Consider the following 23,708-nt stretch of genomic DNA (forward strand, 5'->3'; position numbering starts at 1 on the left):
CTCTGATGGCTCTTCTGCATGTACAAGGGGTGTTTGGGCATCCTTATTTGGACGATCTTTTGGTGCAGGCTCCCAGCGAGGTCCAGTTGCGGGTTCATGTGGCACGAGTCTTGCAGGTCCTCCAGGGTCACGGGTTTTTAATAAACTAGGGGAAATCAAATTTGGAGCCTTCCCAGGACTTGGTGTTCATCGGGGCTTGGTTTCTAATTCTGCAGGGGTTGGTGACTGTGTCAGAAAGGATTGCAGTGCCTCCAGGAGCAGGTGGGTGCTGTGCTGATGCAGGTGGCTCCCAGAGCTCTCCAATGGTTATGACTGCAGAGTCACTTGGCTTTGGTGATATTTCTGGTACCTTGGGCCAGATCTCCTTTGTCTGGTCAACTGTATTCTCTCCCATTGGTTTAAAGAGGGAAGCGGTGCTGGTCCAGACAGACAACTTGGTCACCAAGTCTTACATCAACTGACAGGGAGGAACCAAGGGCCAGATGCAGCAAAGGGTTTTACCCATTTTGTGTCTATGGGAAAATGTGTTCGTACGTATGGCCTTAGTCCAGATATCTGAATCTGATTGCACGGAACATATTTTTTTGAGCTCAGAGCTATGTTCTGTCGCTTCTGGCCAACTACATTCAGGGAGTAGACAATGTTCAAGCGGATCTGTTGAGCAGGGTCATTCCTCCATCCAAGGACTTTTCTCTTCTGCAGTCTCTGTTCACTCGTCTGGTGCAGCCATGGGGTCGTCTGGTTGTGGACTTGTTTGCCTCTCCAGAGAATGCGAAGGTGATGTGGTTCTGCTCCCGGTTTCAGTGTCCTCTGGCTTGGGCGGTGGATGGGCTGACTTATCAGTCGGCACAGGGTCTTCTTTATATGTTTCCCCCTTTTCAGTTACTCCTCTACTTTCTTGTACGGGTCCAGACTGTGGGGGCTCAGGTAATTTTGATTGCCCCCCATTGGCCTAGGGTGAATTGGTTCCCTTGGCTTCAGATGTTGTCCACCGAGCTGGAATGGGTTCTTCCTCTCCACCCCTTTCCTCTGATGTTTCCATGCCTCTCCTGGGGGTCCTTGCAGAGGCTGCACTTGACGGCTTGGAGGTTGAATGGCGGGGTTTGATGGGGCAGAGGGTGCCTGGTCCTTTGACTCGGATCTTGCAGGCCGCAAGGCGTAAGTCCACGTTGCATTCCTATGATCGTCAGTGGAAGGTTTTTTCCATTTGGTGTTTGTGATAGCAGGTTGACCCTACTGTGGCCTCTCTGTTTGTGGTGATGCAGTTTTTACAGGACGGGCCCGCATGGGTTTGTCAGTGGCTACTTTGCAGGTACAATGGGTGGCAATCCAGGCCTTTCAGGGTCCTTGGCAGAATTTGAAATATGAGGGGAATTTGATGCCTGCATTTTTTCAAGGCCTATTGAACTTATTTCCTAGGCCAGTGCGTTCTTTTCCTAGTTGGAATCTCCAGTTGGTGTTGGATGTCCTGATGGAGCCACACTTTGAACCTCTGGAAGACATTGATTTGAAACATTTGACTTTCAAAACGTGTTTCTTGGTTGATAATACTTCTGCCAGGCGTTTGGGGGAGTTGAGTGCTTTGTCCTGCAATTTCCCTCTTTGTAAGAGTTTTCCAGATCCGGTTGTTCTGGTTCCAGCTCCCTCTTTTGTCCTAAGGGTGAATTCGGCTTTTCATGTCCGCCAGGAGGTGATCCTCCCTGCTTTTTGTCCAAACCCTTCCTCGGAAGATGAGGTCAGGTTGCATGGCCTGGATGTGCGTCGGCCTTGTTGTGGTACCTGAATGTGGTTGCTGCTTTCCAGAATGGAGATTCCTTGTTTGTAAATTTTGAGCCTGGTAGGAAAGGGGAGAAGCCGTCTACTGCTTCTTTGAGTCAATTGATCCTCTCTATGGTGTTGCTGGACTATGCTTTGAAAGAGGTAGTGCCTCCTCCAGGGATTCAGGGTGTGTCCACATGGGGTAGGGCGGCTACGGTGGCTGAGTTATAGAGCGTATGGGTGGTGGAGATTTGTAGTGCGGCTACTTGGATCACTCCCTCCACTTTTGTTCGGCACTACAGAATTGCTTAATTGGAGTGTTTAGAGTCGGCTTTGGGGCACAGGGTTTTGTCCTCTATGGTGGAATAGAGGTGTTTTTGTGTCCTGACTGGTTGTAATAAAAGTTTTTTCTGTGTTGCAACTCAGTTGTCGGTCTCCTGATTTCTTGCTATGTCTCATTGGTTAATGAAGGAAGGGCGAGGGAGGGACGGGCGGTAATGTGTCTATTATTTACCATAAAGGCATTACTCCTAGTCCTACTCCCTTGCCTTCTTTACCGTTCCCTCCTGCCCTGTCGGTACAGGACAACTGAGTTGCTTTTTGGCTTGTTTCTGTACAGGAAGGGCTTGGGGACTTTTTAAGAGAGGAAAGGAGGAGTTTCTGTGAGGCAAGGAGCCTCATTGGTTAATTAAGGAAGGTGAGGGAGTAGGACTAGGAGTAATGCCATTAAGAGTAAGTAATGCGTCCATTACTTACTCTTAATGGCATTACTCCTTGTCCTACTCCCTCACCTTCCTTAATTAACCAATGAGGCTCACCCTAATCATTGTTCAACAGCTGCGTGGACTGTCTCCTTTTAATTTTAATTGCCAAACTCCTTAAAATGCACTAGTGCTGAGTTTATGTTTCCTGGTAAAAACAACTTTGGGGTTGTCAATGTTCTTGAAATAAATGCTTTTTATTTCAAGATCTTTAGCATGATTGTGAAGGACATTGTTAAACCGTGAAGATTAACATATGTTTCCAATTATTGGTGGAGAAGAGAGAAACGAATTCAATATCTAAAGTTGCAAACAAATAAGGGTCACCAAACCTTTACTTTTGCTATGTCAATATCAACACTGCACTTATTACACTGAAAACTGAAACTGATGTGTTCTAGATATGTAAACTTTAAGGTTGGATTAAAATGCATTATTTTCGGTTATCCTCGTACAAGATCCAGGTGGGTAATAGTTCGTTATTCAATGCAAACACCTTTTACCACTGCATGATGAAAATGCATTTGTGGTCGCAGATAATATGTTTCAGGCTTGTTTGTCCAGATAGAGGACAGTTAATTGTAGATACAGTCATTCCCCTCCATTTTAAAACGTATTTTAATGTAAAATTACACGATGGTATTATGTGTTATTTACATCTTTGAGTCACAACAGTGTTTTTTTAGATTGGTAGACTGAAAGTCATCACTGCCATGCAAGGTCATACAATCTATCTGTGATGCTGCTATTTCCTGGATGTGTAGCTATCCCTCCTCCTCCTCCTGCATCAGCTGGCTTCGAACGAGTGCCAGTTGTACTAATTAATTTGCTCCTTATGTGGGATGCTGATTCCAAAAAACATCACAGTGACTACAAGCAGTTCACAAATCGTGTGTGGAGCACGATCAATATCCCACTGTCTTCAAAGTCATTGTATGCGCTTCCTGTGACACTACATTCATAACATACTTCAGCAGATATACATTAGGCATAATGGTAAGTGACCGTAAATTACCCTATTGCTGGTGACAAAAAAAGGTGCATTTTTCAAGCAAAATCGTCAAAGTGGACCACTAGTAAAAATCACTTAAGTGTATAAATACAAATGTGGAGTAGTTTAAAATCTAAAATTGTGTGGCCAATCGTGGTCTGACGCTGTGATCAGGCCCTCGATTTCTCCTACAGAAATGGGATTATAATCCATAATTTATTTGCTCACACATACTTTTAGTGCGCTCACTTGTGTACCTACTTGATAACAGCCCTTCAATTCGCAAACACATGCAATACATAAAACAGACCACCGTTTTCTGGGGCTCATAGTAGGCGTAGCTTTCTTCATTTCAAATTAAACACTGGGAGGGGCATATTTACAAGCCCCCTAGTGCTTCCTTGCGCCACATTAGCTTAATTTGTTTATGTTAATGTCGCGTTAAGGAGGCATGTTTGCAGCACCGTATATACAAAGTGGCGCAGTGCATGCATTTCACCACTTTGTAACCCCTGCGCCACATTATGTCTGCGCCAGGCAAAATGTATGCAAGGGGGGTGTTCCGGCATTAGGAGACCTGCAAAAATGGTGCAGTGAAATTTACAAGTGTTCACTGCGACATTTTTTGTGTCATTTTTAACACCCCCTCAGAGCAGGCTTTAAAATGACGCACCCATAGTAACCTATGGGCCACGTTGCACTAGGTTAAACATTTTGGACACTAGTGCAGCAAAGAGCCATTAAAGCAAAAAAATGTGGATGCTATTGGCCTAACGACCGTCATGGTGCGCCATATCAGAAATACATTGTTAGGTGCCGGTAGTGGGGGACAAGGAAAGTGGTGCATCATCTATGATGCAGCACTTTCTTGTAAATATGCTGCAAGTCTGATAATAAGTTGATTGGTGTGCTGTAACCTGTGCATAAACCCCTGTTTATGCAGGGGTCAGAATTATGAGTTTGTTTTATTTAACGGATCTAATTATCAGATGCATAAGTATCTCAAGCTTAGTTAATTTCTGGCAGGTTAAACCTGCCGAAATTTAACGGGGAAAAAGCATTCCATATTTACTGTATCATGCATATTTTGATGCATTAAACACCAAAATCCACATGTAATTCCCCAAAAACACGTAATAGATGCTATTTTTCTCACCTAATAAATAACTCATGCCATGATTTCTTTATTTATCAGGTGTGGTAAACAGCACCTATGGTTCTAATTAGAGCTCATGCTTGTTGTTGCAATTTATTCGTAATTTCTTTGCATCCCCTCATGCCAGGCTCAAAGAGCCAACCAAGGTCTGTGTTGACACATTTAAAATCCTTTAAGCAGCACATCCTTATGGAACATATCACAAGCACTTATTTACAAGTGAATGCAAGATGGGAACTCCAAGGCACCATCCCTGCTCGGGGTCACTTGACTCATCTCAGTCACATCTTTGGGCAACCATGGTGTGGGGCCAGAAGGTATGAGCCGCCAGCAGGGCCCCTTCCATCTAGCCCTCCACCCACCAAAAAGTTTTATAGCAAATACAGAAATCAATAAATAGATTGTGCTTTCAGATAAAAATGTTAACTTTTTCCCCATTTACTTCCATTGCTATTCCCCAGCCTTTACAAGAGCTAGGCTTTGGTAGATGGAACTTTTGCATGATCTGTTTCCAAGAGTGCCAAGGACATAAGAGGGCAATAGCTGAGCAACTCAATCTAATACCCTTTGCCCATTGTCCCTCCCATTGGCTGACATCACCCAAGCCGATCCCTTTGCTGAGAGTTGTGTTTTTAGCAAAGGCGGTAAATGGGACAAAGGAGCAGAGGGGTGTTTGCTCCCCATAAAAGAGGCTACATACAACTGCATCCTCGTCTCGACTAATGTTACCCCTCTATTAGCTGCGGGGGCTCTTTCCATTTTTGCTAGTACATTTTCTACCAGCTGTGTGTTCAAAGGATGGACAGAGATTTAATCCTGTTAAGGAGCACTGTGATGGTTGTCTTGAGAAAAGACATGGTTGTTAATACATTCCAAAACCTCAGATGGTCCTGGTTATCAAAGATTTGCTTCTGGAACTCATAAGAGACCTGACAGACATAGGGACATATTTATAAGGAAGTGGCACAGCAGAAACACAGGGATGCACTGTTTTACAAAAATACTGCACACCCCTGTGTTTCCACTAGCTCTGGTGCTAAATTTAGCTGCCTAGCGCCAACGCAGGCATCCTTGTACGAAGGGTGCCTGTGTTGCAGGGATGATTGTCTATTATTTAATGTTTGTTTATGTGGAGGAAGGAACAATCATTAATGGCCTTTTGCTCTTCCTATGTGTGGTGCAGAATGCAGCACACATAGAAAAAGCAAAAATGAGGAGAAATAAAAGTATTTCTCCTCGTTGTGCCATGATAGCACCTCCCCTGGTGTGGCGTTAGTTTTTGGCTCTGCCTCAGATTTATGTTTTTCTTGTAAATATGGGGCAGTGTCAAAAAGCAATGGGTGTTGCATTGGTATTCCCACCCATTGTACGCCCCTCTGCAGCAGAAAACTGGGTCGGAGGGGCCCACATTTACAAGGTGGCGTGAAGCCACAAAAAGTTAACCTTTCTTCTTACCTCAGCCAGAGGTCCATGCCTAGGCAAGAGGAAATAGTCCAAGCATGTTTACAGGATTTTGTAGCTTGTAACATGATGCTTATATTGTGTGCCATCAACTAAGCATCAGTGATATGGTCTTCCCCCATCACATATGCGATTTTACTGCAGTTCTGTAAATGTGCTATTTGAAAAAGGGGTGGACATAACTTTCATAATTTGCTGTAGCATGATTACTCATAATTAAAGCAAAATTACAGATTATGCACATTTAGACAAGGAGCGTAAACCTGCATTTAGTGCAATTTCTTAATGCAAAATTTACTCTCAAAATGGACCCGAGAATGCATTTTGTGTTAAGAAAATAGTGCTAAATGCATCAGAAAGGGAACAGCAGCAGCCAGCAGCCTTTTGAGCTCTGTTATAGTGCTCTTGTGTAGGCATTTCTGCCTGAACTTATGTAAAATTACGCAAGCAAGTGTAATCACATAATTTTCTGTAATTTTGCATCACAAGAGTAAAGCAAAATTATTCAGAACACTCTGGAGTAATTACAGTTTTGCCCATGCCTAGAAATAATGTGTGGTCACAAGGTGACCAAAGGATTTTCCTGGCAAAACTGTATGAGGCAGATGTACTGAGTTACGATTTGCAAAACGTGGGGCAAGTTGCACACCACGGTTGTGTGAATCCTATGGTATTTTGTGAACTGAACTCTATACTAATAGGTGGGTTCACAAGATACCACAGTTCGACTTATCTCATGGTTAATAATGAGGCAGGTTGCCAATTGCGACCTACTGCAAATCCCTGCTCTCACAGGGATGATGGGTGGGTGTGATAAGCAGACCACAATGTCTGTGATTTGGTTATAAATAATGCATCATTTTTTTAAAGAAATGAAGCCCATTTTCTTTAATTGAAAACAAGATGTATCTAAAAGTAATGAAAAGTTTAGGGGTAGGCAGTGTTCCCATGGGCCACTACCTACTCATAAAATTTTTTTGTCAACATTCACAATGGTAAAGGGGTCTTGAGGATCCCTTCATGTTTACAAATTGGTTACCACTACCTTTGTGCAGTCTGTAAAATATTATTGTTTTGTGACTGGATTTTGACCTCAAAGCATTTATACATTCCATTGGGAACATGCTTTTTCTAGATAGCTATTCGATATGTGCCTGCAAATGCAAATTATGATTCAGTAACATGTTAACGAATCACTGTTCGGGTTTGGCACATACCAAAAAGCTATTTTTGCAGTTAAAAACGCTCCAGTTTAGCAAATCGGAGTCTTTGTAACCACAAAATACATCTGGCTCTTTGCACTGATTCACAAAGCTATTTGCATATGTAAATTTTGACTAAATGCGCATATAACAAACACCATTTAGTGGCGCAAACCTACTTGGGTGATTGTTAAAAATTAGTTTTGTACTCTTAAAAAGATGTACTCACAGAAAAATCCTCATGAAAGCAAATCTACCTAAGGGACAAAGATGGCATTTACAGAGCAGTAATACTCTCCAAGTTTGTGACTACGTAAGGATTTGTGGATTTTAATACATTTCTGTCTGAACTCTCCCCACTCTGCAAAAGATTTTTTCCTCTCAATCGAAAGAGTAAATTTGTTTCCAAGTTAGCAGTACCAAGGGGACACCTTACGAATGTATGGGGTGAATTGAAAAGAGTTTCTCTATGCAAAAAAACATTTTTCCTTGGAAAAAAATGTATTTTAAGCGGAGTTGCACCGAGGCAGAATAACTTTATGGGGCAAATTTAAGAGCCCCACTGCCTCCTTTCACCGTTACGCTAATGTGGCCCAAAGAGGCCAAAATCGAAGCATCAAATTTACAAAGTGGCGAAAAGCATGCATTGCACCACTTTGTAACCCTTCGTGCTACATTTTGCTTGGAGCAGGTGTTAAAAGGATGCACACCATTGTTTACAATGGGCCTCAATGGGCTTTGCAGGATTAGTGTCACATTTTTTTACACTAACCATGCAAAGCTCTGAACTAGCATTAAAAAATTCTGACGTGGTTCCTTAACTACATTCATGGTTACGGCGCACACATTGTGGCATTAGGGGGCATTAAGGGGCTCAAGAAAGGAGACGCTGCACTGGATGCAGGACCACTTTTCTTAAATCTGGCCCTACCTGTGTAATCCACTTTTTACAATGATATGTGTAAAAAATACCATCACATTTCTGTTAATGGGAATTCTAAACAGTGCCCAGGAGTGCTTCCGGGGACCTCTGAACATTACAGCTATCGAAGAGTAAATCTACACCCAAACATACATAAAGTAATAATCAATTTAGAGTGTCGATTTTCTTTCTGGAACAGTCCCAAACGGGACAAAAGGTTCTTAAAATCATACCGATACGACATGGAGTAAATTGTTGCCAGAAATTTGCCAGTGTCTGAGTGAATAAAAAGTATGAGTGAGCAAATGAATAAGGAGCTAGATCTCATAACATTGCATTTTTTAACTGTAATGCTTGTAAAGTTGTTTTTAAACACTTTGGGCAAATAAGGGAGTACGTTCCCAGTGCCACGCAGAAGAGTGAGCGCGCCGCTCACCGTGTTTTTGCCATTACTGCACACCTCTCCTTTCCTAGCTGCCACACATCCCATGGTTGAACTTCTGGCAGCAGGAAAAGGAGATGACATAGTTGTCGAGCAGCTACTCAGAGCGAGTCAACCCTGAGTGACGTAATAACAACGCAATCCCTAAAGCATGATTTACTGTCCATGTAGGCCAGGACATCCACCTGCCAGGAATTAGGACTGGCAAAAGTGAAACTATCACTGGGGCGAGGTAACAAAACGTCACACTTCTTCACAAATTTCCAGACTACATCTTATTTCTCAGATGTATGGATTACCTTCAACACCGCCTCGCAGAAAGACTGCACACTCTGCATTAAAGTGGAAGCTTGTTAGCACCCGAGAGGAGGTTCGTCATTAGAGGGTTTACACACATTGCTTAATTTATAAAATAATAAGCCCTGGGGCTCAAAGACCTTCAGCCAAAGCTACAAATATTGGGGGATGGTGAATACCACAGCTTTGTAGTCTTGATTTTGCCTCATGCTTCTTTAATTTTACATCAGACCCTTCCTGCTCGTTTTCTCAACCTTTCTGGTTCCTTCTCATCTCTGCTTTTCCCATTGTCTCTCGATTCTGTGTAGTGTTTTTCATCTCTCTTGCTTTGGATGAAAGTCTAATGAGAAAGCATATGTGCAGGTCCCCAAAATTGATGGCTGTAGCTAAAGATGGGCGAGCCACTGAAAGTCGGAGCCATACTGAAGGCAGAAGCTTGGCTCTGGCTCGGAAAGAGGTCATCTTGCCAGTGGAGCTGGATCAATTTTCAGAAAGGGGGTTTACCACCAATAGTACAACACTGAGGTCATAGGGATTGTGAAAAATACAAACATCACACAAAGAGCATGGGTAGCAAATGTGCCACAGCCATTGAGCAGGAGAGCTGTAAGGGTGTTGTATGTAGCCAGCTGTGCATTTTGGAGCACACAAGCAAATATATTACTAAAAAAATGGAGAGGATGTACACTGTCATTCACAGACAGCACATGTTCTACTGAAATTGCCACTAAATTTACACAGACATACAGTTTTACTGATAAAGCTACATAGAGAACAAACAATGTTTGGAAAGTGTGTTTCAGCGAATACCTATAAGTTATGCATCACCAACTATCTTCATTGGTTGTGATTTGGTTAATACTGTTCTTTTCATGACACTTCAACATTACAAAAATGTGCTTCCTTTGAGTTTCTCTTACTGCAGATACGCTTTGAGCTATGTGCATAGTTCATATACACGTATTTAAACTTTGTTGTGTGTTAAAAGAATGACATTATTCAGTCTTTTCTTTCTCACTCCCTGTACCTCAGCACAACAAAAGCCTCTCCATTTGCCGTTGGAGAAAGAAAAGTAAGTACAAATCTTGATGACAAAAACTAAGCAGCAGTTTGTCAGATACAGCCTTACATTTGACCTCTATTTTTAAGCACATGTGAGTAGAAAAAACAAAAATCTTAAAGGCATCTTTGTTGCTCATGCTCCTTCTGAACTCCAGCACAGTTGTTCTTCACGCCTCTATTTCCAGTACCTATGTCCCTTGGAGCAGCGAGCTGAGCTTTCACACGGCCTAATGGCCAGAACTGCTAACCATGCAGCACTGGGAACCAAGATTGAATCCCGGCCTGGGCTCAGCCTCCTGTGAATCCCAGCAAATCGCCCTGTTCATAACTGTGTCTGTTTTGAGACCTCAGACAAGACTATCACATGTAAAAATACCAAAAATAAAATGTGTATTGTGTTTGTCTCTATGCGCGGAGCTTATCCTCCAATTAAAATATTTGAGTTCAGCATGTGTGCTTTACAAAAAACCTCATGTTTGATTTAGTAGCCTGTGTTGTTGCTCCATTTATAAGAATAATAATGTAGGCCACATATAGGGTACACATGACAACTAAGTTGCCTCTTAGTTCACAAACAGCATCATCATCAGGGTCAGGGCAGAAATGTTTCTCAGGCCATGTTTAAAAACTCTCAGTTTTAATAAATACTTTTCAGTGCAGACATACAGGGGGTCATTACAACATTGGCAGTAAATGCCGCCTACCGCTGTGCAGAAGACCGCCAACACACCGCCGCGGCCGCGGAATTCCGCCACAGCTATTGCGACCCACAGCTCGGAATCCGCCAAAATCCAGACACCCACACAAGTCCGCCACACCAAAGGTCAGTGATAAACTGGCGATAACAAAACCTCCACCGTCACACCAACAGGAATACGCCCACACTATCATGACCCACAAATCCACGCGGCGGTCTTTCAACCGCAGTATTCCATTGGCGGTACACACCGCCGCGCTCAAAATACACACACATTTACAAAACACTACCACATTGGACTATTCCAAATACACATACACACACCACACCCACACACTCAATACAATATAAAACACACACCCACATCACCCACAAACCCTTACGACCAGAAATTTAGACGAAGGCCAGAGAGACAGCACAGAAAAGACAACCCCACCATACAGAGGCACAAAACACCATCACACATACACATCCACGCACAAAACACCACACACCCCTAAACATCACCCCACACATCACAACACACACCGCCTCACACATCACCCACACCACCCCATGGCACCGCAAAGACACCCCAGATTTTCTGAGGAGGAGCTCAGGGACGTGGTGGAGGAAATCATACGGGTAGAGCCACAGCTATTCGGATCACAGGTGCAGCACACCACCATAGCTAGGAAGATGGAGCTATGGCGCAGAATCGTGGACATGGTCAACGCAGTGGGACAGCACCCAAGAACTAGTGATGACATCAGGAAGAGGTGGAATGACCTACGGGGGAAGGTATGTTCCGTGGTCTCAAGAAACCACATTGCGGTTCAGATGACTGGCAGCGGACCCCCACCTCCTCCCCCACAACTAACAACATGGGAGGAGCAGGTCTTGGCTATACTGCATCCTGAGGGCCTTGCAGGAATAGCTGGAGGAATGGACTCTGGTAAGTCAAATCTTTCACTACTTCATCCCCCACCCTACCTGCATGCTATCGCATACCCCCACCCTCGCCCTCACCCCCATCACTCCAACTCCTCACATATGTCCCACTATTACAACCCACCCATCCCAACACCAAGCCCTGCATGCAACACCAAAGCATGGACACCCATCACCAATGCATGGCCACTGCACATACCCACACACACCCCTAAACAATTATCACACAAGGACCTACACAAGAATGCAAGCACCGGGGTACAGGGTCACCCACCGATTGCACACTATGGCACACACAGATACAATAATTATGCCTTTGCACCCCTGCAGGACCCCTACCCAACGTCACCGGATAGGAGGTTCCAGACATGTCCACTCCCCCCACAGAAGAGGCCCACAGTGATGATAGCAGCTCTGTCCAACTGGATCTAGATGACCAGCCCGGCCCATCTGGGACCTCGGGACAGTCGGTTACCCTCACACTGGCACAAGCCACAACAGAGCCTCTCCCCTCTGGAAACACCAGCACAGCACCCACCCAGCGGGCCCAAACCTCTGTCCCCAGGACACGTCAAGCAGCAGTGTGTCCACTACTACAGGGAACCCAGGCTAACCCAACAACAGCTGGGACCTGGGGGCAGTGGCAGTGGGCACACGGTTCAGGGGACAGAGGCCCAGGAACACAGGGGAACTGGGAGGGCTGCTGTGCGACAAGGGGAGGACAGGCCCAGGGAACCCACTCTCGACGAGGCCCTCGCCAACATCATGGGAGCCTACCACCATTCCCAGGAGACGATGGCAACAGTACTGGCCAAGTTTCAGGAGACCCAGCGGCTGCAGGAGGAACAGTATTTGGGGTTCAGGGAGGAACTCAAATCCATCAATACCACCCTGGGCACCATTGTAGGGGTGCTAAAGGAACTCGTGAACACCAGGAGGGACACTGTGGCACACAAGGGGCCCCTGACACTAGCCTGGATGATGAACTGCCCACCACCTCCGCCGGCGCTAGTGGACAGGAGGCACCGCCACAGTACCACAACACCAGCACCTCACCCCCTGCAGATGGAGAACCACCCTACAAATGGTCCCTGAGATCCAGGACAAAGACAAATGCTCACACGGAAGGGCGCTCGACATAGCCGGAATGAAATCTAAATAAGGTAGGAGACCGACTTCGAGTGGTCTATGAATGTGGACTTACCTTGTGTATGCATATTTACAAAACAGCATACATATGTAGTTATTTGGATGTCTTGGATGCTTAGAATTACTGAGCAGTAGGGTTCATGGTTTTATTTGATTACTTGCTAGAAGGCTCTGCGGAAAAAAACATCAGCAAAGTTTACTGTTTGTTAAATATGTTTGAGGCTGTGCATTGTGTGAATTTTTCACACTTGGGAACGGTACAATCGGAGTCGAAAGATAAATAAGTACAGGTCACTGTTAATCTTGGGTTATTGACACAAGGGAGCACTTGTCGCTATTTTTATTCGACATGGTCTATTGACGTCACTCTATTGGAATTTTGCAGTGTTGCTGCGTACAATTTGGCTAACCTAAGCCTTGAAAATGGAAACTAATTCTTAAAGAGTACAGATAAATAAGGTACTTAATCGAAAATATTTCTTCTATATCACCAAGCTCTAAACTAGAGCTTTCTACTCATGGTTGGATGGAGTATTTCCTTCTCCTTTAATTTATGGGGACCGGGCATATCGAATTCCAGTTCACCTTGTATAATAATTAACATCAACTTGCATGAACACAGCATGCACATCACTCTTCTCTTTGGTTATTTGATAAACAATGTCTCCTTTCTGGGATTTCTAATAATATAGAAGCCACTGGCTTAGACAGACTGGATAGGTTTTGAATTACTTCGAACATATAAAGATTTAGTGGCATGTTGGCTGGTGTTTTTGGTGTAGTGAGTTTTCTCTATTTGCACTTTCTGTTGCTCGAAGGATTTTACACGCATTGGGTGTTTGTCACCACACCAGATTTCAAAATTTCACTTTTTGGGGTTAAGATGGAAAATGGTTGAAGTATTTATGGGAAAATAAGTCATATTAAGGATTTACATGATTTATTTTGTAGGCCTTGATAAAGTCCCTTTTGGGACGAAACACGTGTCGGCTGAATTGGATCATTAATCTACAAATTGATCTTCTACATCGGGTTTAATTGGATCATCAATCTACACATTGATTTTCTACATCGGATGATAAGAACTTTCAGTGCTACAAGTCAACGATTTGGACATCATTTATTTTGCTCTATGGACTCATTGGAGCATGATGCTTTGACGTTGTAGTTGCTGAAAAACGCTAGGCTTTGATTAGGCCAGAGGTTTTGGGTTAATTGTGGATTCTTTATGTTTGTTTTTGACTTGGTCATGGTATATATGTTTTTTCTGTTGTTTTGTTCCTTACAATTATTTTGTTTTATATGTATAATACATCTGTATTTTTTTGTATCAAAAGCACAATTGTAATAGTGTAGTTTCTGATACATCGTACACCTACACCATTGCCATATACATATGTTTTCTTTTTTTCTTAATTACCTCATGGTTATGCACCAAACTTTTCAGTATAATTTAGGATTTTATGGACTTGATTAGAAAATGCAATCCCATTTACTTTTTTAAGTGTGCTCCATTCTTAGTTCAAGCTACAAAGACAAAGAACAATGCCAAGACCCCCGCCAAGAAATGAGACCACCCTGATTGTCATCCTTTTGTCCCACTTTGTCACCCTGTCCATCCATCAACTGTCCCAGCTCCACTTCCTATGTCCCTTTGGACAATGCACCTGTGAGACTAATAGACTGGACTCTGCCATGGACATTCCTCCACCATCACCCCTGACCATTTTACAACCCACTCCACTATTTAAATAAACACCCTTAAATCACAAAACTATCTGGAGTCAGTCTGTGCTTTCGAAAATGTGCATTTGCAATAACTGAGGAAAAATGATCTATCCATTGTATTGTCAACATACCTATGTCACACAGCTCTAGTCCATGAAGAAACAAAGAAGATGTCACACAGTGGGACCCACATCTGTGAAATCGAAAGGGAAAGTGACAACTCAGGGTCCATACACTGGGTGAAAGTGACAGACAGATGAGAGGTAGAACAAGTGTATCAGATGTAGCAGGCAGTGATGTCATCTTACCTGTGTCTCACTGGAAGTATTGATGAATCATGGTGTTTCTGTTGTCGATATCCTCTTCTTCTGCTTCCTCGTCTTCTCTGTCCACAGGCTCCACAGCTGCCACAAGACCTCCATCTGGACCATCCTCCTGCAGAAAAGGCACCTGTTGTCGCAAAGCCAAGTTGCGAAGCATACAGCAGGCCACAATGATCTGGCACACCTTCTTTGGTGAGTAGAATAGGGAACCACCTGTCATATGGAGGTAACTGAACCTGGCCTTCAGGAGGCCAAAGTTCCTCTCTGTAACCCTCCTAGTTTGCCCATGTGCCTCATTGTAGCGTTCCTCTGCCCTTGTCCTGGGATTTCTCACTGGGGTCAGTAGCCATGACAGGTTGGGGTACCCAGAGTCACCTGCAAATGTCGAGGGACAACTGTGAGACACACACTAGCCCTTAGGGACAACCCCAGACACCTAGTCACACTGTATAGGGTCCATGTCCTCACCTAATAGCCACACACGGTGCCTCTGGAGTTGCCCCATCTCATAAGGGATGCTGCTATTCCTCAGAATGTAAGCGTCATGCACTGAGCCTGGAAATTTGGAGTTCACATGGGAGATGTACTGGTCGGCCAAACACACCATCTGCACATACATAGAATGGTAACTCTTCCGGTTTCTGTACACCTGTTCTCTCCTGCAGGGAGGGACCAAGGCCACATGTGTCCCATCAATGGCACCTATGATGTTGGGGATACGTCCCAGGGCATAGAAGTCACCTTTCACTGTAGGCAAATCCTCCACCTGAGGGAAAACGATGTAGCGGCTCATTTGTTTCAACAGGGCAGACAACACTCTGGACAACACGTTGGAAAACATAGGCTGGGACATCCCTGATGCTATGGCCACTGTCGTCTGAAAAGACCCACTTGCCAGGAAATGGAGTACTGACAGCACCTGCACTAGAGGGGGGGATACCTGTGGGATGGGGGATAGCTGACATCAGGTCCGGCTCTAACTGGGCACACAGTTTCTGGATTGCGGCACGGTCCAGTCTGTAGGTGACAATTACATGTCGCTCTTCCATTGTCGACAGGTCCACCAGCGGTCTGTACACCGGAGGATGCCGCCATCTCCTCACCTGCCCCAGCGGGCATGCTCTATGGAGGAGAACAGCGAGCAGAGGGTCACCCAACACTGAGGTACGAAAACACTACTTTATTGCACTCATTTTTCAATCCGCTATGTCCCTGTCTTAATGTGTACGCAAGGCCTAGATATGCGTGACGCATTTAAAATTAATGCCATGTGGCCCCCTGAAATGGCGGCTGCCTGACCTGTAATGTGGGAGAAGGGGATATGAGGTAACTGCGCTGGCGTTGTACACCGTCGCGGTAGGCAGTCGAAGACCACGGCGCAATCCTGCATCGGTTAACATTGGACCCTATGGGTCCCAGGAGCCAATGACGATGTACGCCGGCGGTGACTGTACGCACCGCCGCAGACCTGACCGCCATTTTCTATCTGTTCACTCTCTTGATACCTGATCTTTGACAGGAGAGGACCTACACTGCAAGTGCTGCTGTTACCTCAGTCTGGAAGAGACAATGGCTCATGTGTCTGGGGAAAGGGCCCCTGCCTTCACCACGGAGGAGTTGGAGAAACTAGTGGATGGGATCCTCCCCCAGTACATGCTACTCTACGGTCCTCCAGACAAACAGGTAAGTACGCTGTGAGCATGCTGTATGGGCAATGCCTGTGTTGAGTGGTGTGGACGGAAGATAGGGGGAGAGAATGAGGCATGCATGAAACAACGGTGAGTGCATGTGCATCATGGCAAGGGTAGGAACGCTGGCCAATGACTGTGATGGTCCGGACGGTTATATCTTCTCCTTTTCCCCTGTAATATTCCTGTAGGTCAGCGCCCACCAGAAGCAGGATATTTGGCGTGCCATTGCCAAGGAAGTCCGGACCCTGAGGGTCCACCACAGACGGAGCACTCTCTGCCGGAAAAGATGGGAGGACATTCGCCGCTGGTGCAAGAAGACGGCGGAGGCCCAGCTGGGGATGTCCGTCACACCATGACCCCCCTGATGTTCCGGATCCTGGCGGTGGCGTATCCGGAGTTGGATGGGCGCTTGAGAGCATCACAGCAGCCACAAGGGGGTGAGTACACTCTCATTCAGCTGATTCAGCGCGCATTACGAGGTATCTGGGTGGGGGAGGTGGGCTGTGGGTTCTCCTAGGCCAGGGCGAGTTTAGTAGGCAAGGTCCCTTCGTAAGGCAGGCCATGTGGCACCCCACCTCACCAGTGTTCAGAGCCAATTACACTTAGTCAGGCTTGTGTGACTTCCAGGTGTGCATCAATCGGGCATAGGCCTTGTACCCCATGTCCCTGTGATTAATTAGGGAACTCTAAGTGCATGACATAGTGCAGAGGTCTTCTGTGTCTGTAGTGTCCTCCAACGGTAGCGGTATTGCATGCACTCAACATGTCTTTCTTCTGTCTTTCCCCCCCTTTTCTTGGTCTCCCTGTTCTAGTGTGCAATAGCATCATCAAGTGGAGGAGCAGTGGCACCGTAGCAGGAGGGAGCTGCATCCTACAAGGCCCTGGAGGGCGAGACAACAGAGTCTGAAGGCACCAGTGGGATGGAGGGCGAGGGGAGCTCCACGGCGGGGACAGGAGCTGAGACCAGGACACAGACTCCTCCTCTGATGGGAGATCCCTTGCGGTGGCGGGCCCCTCTGTGCCCCCCGCATCTACAGGTACAGCCGCCACCCCCCCACCAGCACCGCCGTTCCAGCAGCCCCTCAGCATGTGCCCCGTGGCCACTCACCCAGGAGGGTGGGTATCTCCTTCGCCCCAGGCACCTCAGCCCCTGCCCCTGTCAGCACTGCTGCCCTCAGTGAGGAGGCCTTTGACCTCCTCAGATCCCTCACTGTTGGGCAGTCTACCATTCTGTATGCCATCCAGGGTGTAGAGAGGAAGTTGCAACAGACCAATGCATACCTGGAGGGCATTCATTCTGGTCAGGCAGCCCAACAGCAAGCTTTTCAGACACTGGCCTCAGCACTGATGGCAGTCATTGTCCCTGTGTCCAGCCTCCCCCCTCCAACTTCCTCCACCCAGACCCAAACCCCTGTAACTCAGCCTATCCCAAGCACACCATCAGACCAGCATGCACACTCCTCAACACGCAATGGAAGCTCTGGCAAACATAAGCACCACACATCCCACAGGCACTCACACAAGCATCATACCCATGCAGACATTCCAACAGCCACTGCCTCCACTGCGTCCCCCTCCTCCTCGTCTCCCTCCTCCCTCCCTGTCACGTCTCCACTCACACCTGCATGCACTACATCTTCATCCACTACGTCCATCACCAGCACACCCACCACCACACACCGCTCACGTGCACTCACCACCCCCACTACCATTCGCACATCCCCTGTGTCCTCTCCCAGTGTGTCTGTGAGCCCACTCCCAAGGTACACAAACGCAGTCACACACCCACCCAACAGCCATCCACCTCACGACAGCATCCAGCCCATGTACCTACACCCAAAGTCAGCAAACGTACACCTCCTACAACCACTACCTCTTCCCCCACTCCCAAACCCCCTCCATCTACCTGTCCCAGTGTGTCTAAAAAACGTTTCCTGTCCAACCTTGACCTCTTCCCCTCACCTCCCCCACCCCTTCAGTCCCCTAGGGCACGCCTTTCCAGGTCCCAACCCAGCACCTCAGCCACCACAGTCGTGCCAGCAGTAACCGGCCTCTAGAGTGCGCAAAGCAGCAGGGCAGCCAGTGTGCCAAGGAGCCAGACCACGGACAGTCCCCAAACCTCAGAAGCATAAGAAGTTGGCCACTGCCCAGAGGGAGAAGGGTAAAAGACCTGCCACCAAGGGCCCTCCCAGGACTACAGTTGGGAGTGGGAAGAAAGCTGCGCCACCATCCAAGGTGGGGAAGGGGCACAGAAAGAAAGGGAAGTCGCCGACAACCTGCACGGCGGACAAGACCGCTACCAGCACCGCTGCCCAGGACACCACCGCCAGAAGCACCGCTGCCCAGGACACCACCGCCACCAGCACTGCTGCCCAGGACACCGCCGCCACCAGCACCGCTGACCAGGACACCGCCACCATCAGCACTGCTGCCAAGGACACCACCGCCACCAGCACCGCTGCCAAGGACACCACCACCAGCAGCACCGCTGCCCAGGACACCGCCGCCACCAGCACCGCTGCCAAGGACACCGCTGCCACCAGCACTGCTGCCCAGGACACCACCGCCACCAGCACACCGCCGCCACCAGCACCGCTGCCAAGGACACCGCCGCCATCAGCACTGCTGCCCAGGACACCGCCGCCACCAGCACCGCTGCCCAGGACACCGCCACCATCAGCACCGCTGCCAAGGACACCGCCGCCACCAGCACAGCTGCCAAGGACACCGCCACCAGCAGCACCACTGCCCAGGACACTACCACCACCAGCACTGCTGCCAAGGACACCGCCGCCACCATCACCGCTTCCAAGGACAACGGCGCCAGAAGCACCGCTGCCCAGGACACCGCCGCCACCAGCACCGCTGCCCTGGACACCGCCGCCAGCAGCACGCTCACTGAGCCACCCACCAGCACCGCAGACCAATGAGCGCCGCAAGCACCGCCGCTACTGAGGCCGCCACGAGCAGGATGAAGCACTCTGGGCACGAAGCCCCCTCCAGAACCAGTGGAGAAAGGCATCTACTACCTCTGTCCTTGGCAGGATGAAGCACTCTGGGCACAAAGCCCCCTCCAGAACCAGTGGAGATTCACATTCACTACCTCTGTCCTTGGCAGTATGAAGCACTCTGGGCACAAAGCCCCCTCCAGAACCAGTGGAAAAAGGCATCCACTACCTCTGTCCTTGGCATGATGAAGCACTGTGGGCCCAAAGCCCCCTCCAGAACCAGTGGAGACTGTTATCCACTTGAGAGACTGTGGCTTTGCACTCCCCAGGATAAAGCAGTGGGCAACCCACCCACTGGAGAGACTTGAGAGACTGTGGCTTTGCACTCCCCCAGATAAAGCTTGTGATTTGTGTATCTGTTGTAGTGGGTGAGGGTGGGGGTGTTTCGTGTTGCATGTGTGTGTCACTCTCTTTTCTCTCCCCCTCCCCTGTGTCGTAGGTGCAGTACTCACCGTGGTCTTCGCCGCCGGCGTTCGTGCTCCTGGTAGAGGAGCAGGAAGACAAAGGCAGGTAGAATATGGAGTTCTGGCTCCATGGCGTCCTGGTTCCTCGTGGGGTGTGTAGAGGTGAGCGTTTTCCCTTCTAAGTCCTGTTTCCGCCATGTTTGTGTTTGCGGTGAAACCGCCCCGGAAAAGATGGCGGATTAGCCTGTTGTAATACTGTAGGCGGTACATTGTCTTCCGCCTGCCTGTTGGCGGTTACCGCCGCGGTGTTTGTTTGTACCGCCGTGGCGGTCGGAGTGTTAAAGTGGCTGTCTATGTTGGCGGTTTCTGCCATGGTCGTGATTCCATTTTTTCCGCCGGCCTGTTGCCGGTTTTACCGCCACTTTAACACCGACCGCCAGGGTTGTAATGTGGGCCATAATCTGACTACTAAGGTGAAATACCGTTTTTTTGCACTTGACAACATTTTATATTAGTCTAACGTGATGTTTGTTGCTTGATTTAAAAGGCAAATGCTTTCAGGGCTCTGCTCCTGTGCGGGTTCTTAAAGCCAGAGCAACACTTGGCTCTGGCTCGTATCTCCCCATTAATTTGTTGGCATGTCCACTTCTACAAGAGGCTCCCACATGCAACCAACTCATATTCTGAAATTAGTAACCTTTATTTTTGTATATGTAGTTTAGATTTTACATGCAATAGCTTTATCAGGTTTATTTCCATGTGTATGAACTGAATTGCCATTTTTCTTGCCCGAATGAACACCTGTAATTGAAAAAGCAATGGATTTATTAATTTACATTCTGCTCCATGACAACGCGCTCTTCGGAATAATTATTTTTATCAGACTAGGCAGTGTTTTAGCACAGGCAATTGCATTATATTACACCCTAAAACCAGGAGGGCACCGGTCCCCAGTCATAGACAAGATCTGATCAGAAGGAAATTAACTTCCCGTTTTTTAGCTTTCATTTTTTATATTTCTATGAATAATGTTTGTTCATCTGCCTCATTGACCAGCGCCTGGAAGCTACTATATATCATTTGCAAGTGCAATTAGATGAGAACATTATACTCCAGAGGTAGATGTAAGACTTAGCTGAAATAGGAAATTGCAAGTATTCTTTTATATTTTGTCGATTTAAGCCCTCATTAAGAGGGAAACAGCCTTTAGAACACGGTTATTACCACTGAATACCATTAGCAGGTATCCATTACAATTCATATGCCTTTTCCACGCGTACCTTTACCACCCAAAATTTTACCACTGGTGCTTCTATCACGCATGCCCTTACAATGAAAATGTAAGAACTTCGCAGGTAAAATTATACATATATATATATATATTACTTAGTAGCGGATGCCACTAGGTAGTTATAGTTAGGACAAGTTTCTATAGAAAGATTGGGCCATATGTATCATGAAGGCCTTTTGCAATTCGGAAATAGCGATTTTTAAGAAATCGCTATTTCCGACTCGCAAAATGCCATGTATCACGTTTGCGAATCGATAATAGCGATTTCTGAAAAATCGCAAATTATATTACCGAATCGCAAATTGCAATACCGGCCCCATTCGCACCTATGGGCCTGTTGGCCCATGTCTGCGAAATGTTTGCATTTCCAAAAATGCGATTTCTTAACCAGAAATTGCAATTTTGGAAATGCAAAACCCCAGGGTGCTGGGGGGCCTAAGGCCCCCTCTGCTGCACCCCAAAAAAAGTTTTGGGGACATGTAAGGGGCACACATGCCAAAAGGGCCTGTGTGCTTTACATGTGCATTTTAAAAATGCATTTTAAATGCATTTTAAAATTTTGCACATGGTTACCACCAGGTTCAACCTGGTGGTAAATAGTGATTCCTAAATGCCCAAATCGCATTTAGGAATGGCTTCATACATGTGCTAAGAAATCGCAAATAAGGAATCCTTATTTGCGATTTCTTATTTAGAGAGTCGCAATTTGCTATTTTAGCGATTCCTTAAAATTGCGTTCAGAATGTCTTTCATACATTCTGAACTGGTTTTTTGCATTCGCACCGTTTGCGAATGCAAAAAACCTTGATACATCTGGCCCTTTGATTTTTGTTTTGCTAATAACTTTAGTGCCGCTTGACAAATCTTCACAAATTCTTTTAAGAAAATACGACGCTCACTTTAGCTGTTGTCTGGAAAGTTTTGAGGTGATCCGTCTGGGGGTGGAGGGGGGCAAGGAAAAAGAGGGGATGCCAAAACACTTTTTCACCATTCATTTTTCCATTGGAAAAATTAAACATCAATAGCACTGAAACTACTGGACGGAATTATACCAAATATGGCAGAAAGGTAGCTTCTGGTCCAGGAAGTGATCTTTGTTTTTGTTTTGATGTAAATCCATTTAGAAGTTTTTGAGGAATTAAGGGGAAAACACATTTGTATATATATAGGGACGAAAGGTTTTGTGACCCCTCTTGGAATGTTGCAGTGATAATATCAAAGATGCCACACAAGATCTCATCAATGATATAATAATGTGTGGCGTAATTAACTGTGCATTACAAAGGCATGAGTCATAGTTATCTTAGGGCGCTAGTTGTAGTTACTTGAAAAAACTCTAACTATAACTGCTAAATATCTATGGTTTTGTACCAGTAAATTCAGAAACTAACTATATAGTCCCTGTAACTTTTGTTTTTTTCAGTGAATTTGTATGTTTTTTTAACATAAAGTAATTTTAATTACTATACATTATTCCAATCCCCGCCACGCACAGCAGCGGGTTGGCCGCAAGGCCTGGCCTGCAGCTCAGCCTTGCAGTCAAGCCCTTATAACCATCCAACCCTACACCGCACATGGCCTTTGGCCGTGCTCAGCACAGGTTGGTCGCAGGGCCTGTCTCTTGTCAGTGGATCTTTAAGTGGGTGTGTGAGTATCTGAGTGGGACTGAAAGTGAATGTTTGAGTCTATGAGTGGGTCTGAGTGGGTGAATGAGTGTCTCAGTGGGTGTGTGAGTGAATGAATTAGTGTATGAATGACTGTCGTTTTTCTTTAAAAAATGTTCGTATTTGCGAATATTTTGGAAATTATTTGTGAAAATATTCGTGGGTACCACGCAAGGTGATGAAAAATGATTTAAACCCACAATTTGCTGCTAAAAGACACCTATATATCACACCCCTGGGATCAGGGTAACTCCACCCTGACCCCTTATGCTATCTTTCATAATTTGTTCAGAACCATGGACTGTGTCTACTTCCCTAAAATGGCAGCCGCAACTTTCTACTCAGGTTGCGGCCAGCCAATGACAGCATGCCCATTGTACTTCGCGAACATTCTGAAAAAAGTTGGGATCACAGCTACACAAATTTGCTTCCCCTTAAATATCTCAAAAACTACTGAACAGATTTACACCAAATAAACAAAAGCACAATCTGCATGCAAAAATGCTAGCTTTCTGCCAAATTTGGTGGAATCCCGTCCAGCGGTTCGGGCTGTAGTCCAGTTCAAAGGTCCTATGAGAATTAACATAGGCAACACTACTTTTTTTAACCCTCCTTTGTTTTGGCCCCTGCTTGACAGATCACCCCAAAACTTTCCACGCACAACAAGAATCACCGCAACACTATTTTTGAAGAGTTTCGTTAAGATTCGTCAAATGGTGCCAAAGATATAGGCAAGTCAAAAAATGTTTCTTCTATGGAAACATGGTCCCA

This window comes from Pleurodeles waltl, chromosome 6 (genome assembly GCF_031143425.1).
Source record: "Pleurodeles waltl isolate 20211129_DDA chromosome 6, aPleWal1.hap1.20221129, whole genome shotgun sequence".
Taxonomy (NCBI): domain Eukaryota; kingdom Metazoa; phylum Chordata; class Amphibia; order Caudata; family Salamandridae; genus Pleurodeles; species Pleurodeles waltl.